This window comes from Moschus berezovskii, chromosome 22, assembly GCF_049115385.1.
Source record: "Moschus berezovskii isolate FMDL1 chromosome 22, NW_MosBer_1.0, whole genome shotgun sequence".
Lineage (NCBI taxonomy): Eukaryota > Metazoa > Chordata > Mammalia > Artiodactyla > Moschidae > Moschus > Moschus berezovskii.
Genome location: NC_142481.1, coordinates 2,179,705 through 2,185,083, shown reverse-complemented (window position 1 = coordinate 2,185,083; position 5,379 = coordinate 2,179,705).

Below are 5,379 nucleotides of genomic sequence, written 5' to 3'. Positions count from 1 at the left end.
ATCTGGAAATGGAATAAATGAAGGTAAGATAATTTTTCTTAACTTTAGGCTTATCTAAACATCTGGAAGATAGCTGTCAATAGCAGTATTCTGTAGCCGTATAAGTGTAAATATATGACAAACACAAAAAATGGGAGAGATTAGGAAACGTGTAATATCTTGTTAATGTCACTTGAAGATAATATGCTGGTTAATTAGAGATGTACATTGTAACCTTAAGAGTAACCACTAAAACATTTTTTAAAGAGATGTAAACAATCAAATAAAATGGAATAATAAAAAATCCTTAGTGAACCCAATAGAAGGCAGAAAAAGAACAAAACCAAAGAATAGGCAGTTTTTCCTTTCTCAGACTCATGTAAAAAAATTGAGGCAATCTGGGCAAGAGGTAACAGATCAGAAATGAGAAAGTCCCCAGATTTACCAACTGATTTTAAATTCAAGAACTTGTGTTATTTTAACTTCTTAAAGTGCAGACGCCTCCACTGCTCCTGCATCTCAGTCTCCCCCCACCTCGAGGCCACCCCACCTCGAGGACCAAGCCCACCTTCCCCTCAGCTGCTGACTCCACATGAAGCAGAACCTACTTCCTTTGACACTGACTTGTTGACCTCTTGCTGCCCCATTATGTTTGATTCCCAGTACTTCTGCCACATTGCCAAAAAATGGAATGAATTTTAAATCATTTAGAAGAGAATGAGGAACTCTTTGGGAAAAGTCAAGGCAGATTGTGCACTCATTTTTAATTGTTTCCTATCAGTTCATTTCAGTTGCTCAGTCATGTCTGACTCTTTGTCACCCCATGGACTGCAGCACCCCAGGCCTTCCTGTCCATCACCAACTCCCAGAGCTTGCTCAAACTCCCGTCCATCGAGTTGGTGATGCCATCCAACCATCTCATCCTCTGCCACCTCCTTCTCCTCCCATCTTCAATCTTTCCCAGCATCAGGGTCTTTTCCAGTGAGTCAGCTCTTCACATCAGGTGACCAAAGTAGTGGAGCTTTAGCTTCGGCATCAGTCCTTTCAATGAATTTCAGAACTGATTTCCTTTAGGATTGACTAGTTTGATCTCCTTTCAGTCTAAGGGATTCTCAAATAAGATGAGTCCTGTACTTTAAAAAAAATCTTATATTTTTATATAATTATATGACTGTGCTGAGTCTTCATTGCTGCAGGACTTTCCTCTGATTGTGGTGAGCAGGGGCTAGTCTCTAGTTGTGGTGCGTGGGGCTTCTCATTGGGGTGGCTTCTCTTGCTGTGGAGCAAGGGCTCTAGGGCGTGAGTTCATAATTGTGGCTCCTGGGCTTTAGAGCACGGGCTCAGGAGTTGTGGCGCACGGGTTTAGTTGTTCCACATCATGTGGGACCTTCCTGGATCAGGGACCAAACTTGTGTCTCCTGCATTTGCAGGTGGATTCTTTACTACTGAGCCACCAGGGAAGCCCCCAGTCCTATATTTCTTCAAATGTGTTTGCAAGATACCAGGAATACAAGTTAATTTGTAAGATAGTTAATTCTTCTGTTGACACTTTTTGACTGTGATTTTAATGATCTTTGCTAATAGACAAAAGCTCATCCACCTTGCATGCTTCATTATTTATAATAAGATCCTAAAAAGTGAGTTTAACCTTGGATTTATTTCATGAAAGTTATAAAATTTGCTGTAGGAAACTGGATCTATTGCTGTGGCAGATTTATCAAGAAATCAAACATTTATTCCTTTATAAAAAGCACCTGACAAAGGATAAAACAATAAGTTTAAAGAGATTGAGTAAGATTGGCAGGTTGAATCTTTCAGGAAAGTTTTTCCATTTTATCTAAGTGGTCAAATTTTTTGGCCTAAGGTTCACAGTATTCCCTTCAGTTCAGTTCGGTCGCGTCTGACTCTTTGCGACCCCATGAATCACAGCACGCCAGGCCTCCCTGTCCATCACCATCATCCGCTTAATAACTGTAGTGATGTTATCCCTGTCATTCCAGGTATTTGTAACTGGAATATTTTCTTTGATGTTGTCTGAGTGAAGATATTGGGTTTATTGACCTTTTATATTTGTTTCCTATTGATTTCTATTCTTTATTTCCATTATTATGCTACCTTTGGGTTTCATTGCTCTTCATCTTCTAATCTGATAAAGGTGAGATTGAAGCCATTGAGAGCTTTATTTTACAATTTAGTGATGTTTCCTTCTAAGTAATGTGTCAGCTGCTTTCCATGTATTTTGATATGCTGTGTTACAAGTTTCAATTCAAAATGCTTTTTGTTTTGCCTTTTCACCTGTGGGTTACTAAAAATTGTGCTTTTTTGATTCAAATATTTAGGAGTTTTCCAACTATCTTATTGATTTCTGCCTGCCAGAGATGAAACAAGTGAAAGCATAGCTGTGAGCTACTAATCTGATGAGCCTGAGCACCAAGTCCAGCGTACCTGAGGCTGTGACATACATGCTCTGATCTTTCATTTATAGGAGCTAACAAATACGTTTCTCCAAGCTAATTTGAATTGGGTTTCTGTCAGAGTCCTGATTACAGTTGCTTTAATTTTATTTGTAAATTTACTAACTTTATATACTCCCTGAGTCTTCATTAAAGGTAAGGATTTAATTCATCCCACCAAGCGGGTTATAATAGCTCCTCTGGTGTGTTTTAACTTCAAATACAACTAACCTACATTTCTTCTATCAACTTTCGACAGATCTCCTGAATCCTCTCCATGTATCATGAGCATATTGCCCCTTATCCTTGTTTCAAACTCTTATTTCCCTGTCAGCCTTCCACCATCCAGTCTATCAGCTTATTTTGCCTTTATGTTATTAAATAGATATTAGACATAGTGTGTGTGTATATATATATAACATATACACATACATACACACACAGAGACTTCAGTGACTTGTCTATTTTAAAGCTGGAAATAAGGGGCTTCCCTTGTGGCTCAGCTGGTAAAGAATCCACCGCAATGCAGGAGACCTGGGTTTGATCCCTGGGTTGGGAAGATCCCCTGGAGAAGGGAAAGGCTACCCACCCCAGTATTCTGGCCTGGAGAATTCCATGGATGATACAGTACAGCCCATGGGGTCTGTTATACACATACATACACACACATACAGAGACTTAGGGATTTGTCTATTTTAAGGCTGGAAATAAAATAGCATTAGGTCATTATCACTGTATAAGTATTATTCTCTTAAGACAGCCAAGCATTGTTGAAGATTACATTTCCTCCTCTACAAGTCCAGTGTTATGATCCCAGTACTCATTTTTTTTTCCATATTCTGTTTCCAAAGTCATGTCACATTTTATGGGGCTTGCTTTATATTAGGACCATGATATCTGGTATGGCTTCTCCTTTGTTTTTTCCCAAGCCAATAATTGTCTGTCTTTCCTTCTGATGAATGTTTGTTTTCGCATTACAGAAATCCTCAAACTCTGTGTTAATTCTATTTAATGTAACCCATCCCTTCCTTTCTCCCTGGTTTCTCTTCACTGACTCCCTGGATATCTAGCCTACCAGTAATTTGGTCTGATTTTTACAGTGATCATCCTAGTCACCCTTAACACCACTTTACTAGGTTAGATCCACTGTTTAAAGCCTTTTCTGTTTTTTCCTTTTCCATCCAGATTTTGCTAATCATTCACTACCCTATTGAAAGACAAGTGGGAGTAAACTGAAGCAAACTGTGTATACAGAATATCAGTATTTGGCCTCATGTTTCACTACCATTCCGTTATAAACTTCTAGATCCAAAGCAGTTTCAAGTCCTGAGTTGGGAGCTGCTGTTCTGTGTTCTACAATCTAATATTGCTCATTGGAGGGAAGGCTAATGCTGTCTCGCTCATTATTCTTTCTTAGGAGAAACTCACATATTTTGAAAGCTTTTAGGACAGTGTCCTCTTTAGTGTTACAGAATTCCACAAGCATATTTCTGGGTGTCTTTTAAAAATTTTTTTCTATTATAATATGGTTTTGCCAGTTCAGCCTGCCCAACATTCAAGTGAGCTATTCCTAGCTGAGCATTCATAACTTTCTTCAGTTTAGAAAGATTCTTAAATCATTTGACACATTCCTATTTTCTCTGTTATTATTTGTGTGTGTATGTATGGTGGAACTCATATTAACTAGACGAGCCTTCTACTAGACATTCAAGCCCGTTTCTCATTTTCTTCCAAATTTATGAAATGGAAGAATTTCCACAACTTTGAAACCTTCTATTATAACAGTAATTTTTTTTTATTCTTAGGAGTTGTCTTGTTTCTTTTTGGTAGCTTCTCATATTTGCTTTAAAAGTGTAACATCTATTCCAATCTCAAATGTACATTTTTAGTTTTATTCTCATTATGTAACTTCACCTGCTACAGGTTTAGTGTCTCTTGGTCCTCGTCCTGCTGATATTCTCCATCATCTGTGATGACCCTCAGCTGTCTGTTCACATTTGAGAATGATACTGTTTGATTCTCCTAGGTGGACAGTAGGAGTCTTTGGTTATTCTCACTATAGATCTATTTCGCTGAATGCAGTGATTTACTGGGATTTCAGTGTGCCTGGGAAGGGCTAGAGAGATGAGATTCTCCAAATTCCAGGAAAGGTTTCAACTTAAGCTACCAATTCTCAGTCTAGTTGCTCTCGTTCTCCATAAGTTCATTGAATTTTTTCATAGTTTGTTTTACTGATAACATTCTTATTTAAAACATTACAGATAATGATAAATCTACCCTCTTGACCAGAATGTCCATTCCAGGTCCCTCCGCAAAACAGTTACAAATTGGATGTGTCTGTTCAGGGATTATTTCTGTGTATTTGCATAGTTATAGAAATATATTAGAAGTGTATTTTAAATATATAGTCTCTGTTAATTGGAGAAGGAAATGGCAACCCACTCCAGTGTTCTTGCCTGGAGAATCCCAGGGACGGGGGAGCCTGGTGGGCTTCCGTCTATGGGGTCATGCAGAGTCGGACACGACTGAAGTGACTTAGCAGCAGCAGTCTCTGTTAATCTGCAAGTTTTTAATCAGTGCCTTTTAGTCAAATCCTTATCAATATCACCAGTCCATTCTTTTAAACTGGTGCCAGTATTTCTCTATTGATGGAAATTTAGATAGTTCTGTTTCATGTATTAACCATATTGCCCTCTGAAGGGGTTAGTTAATGTTTTAACAACTTCATTGCCTCCAGAGCGGTACTGATAAGAGTAGTTATTCCTCTATACAACTGCCAGGTTTTTAAAAATTATTTAAATTTATATATTTTACTATAGCAAGGTTAAGCAGGGACTCGGTGTTGGCGGTCTGCATTTCTTCTGACTTGTCCATTATTATCCTTTGTTCATTTTTATTCTCCCTTGGTTGTCCTTTACCTATTTACAGGTATTCTTACATCTTTCCT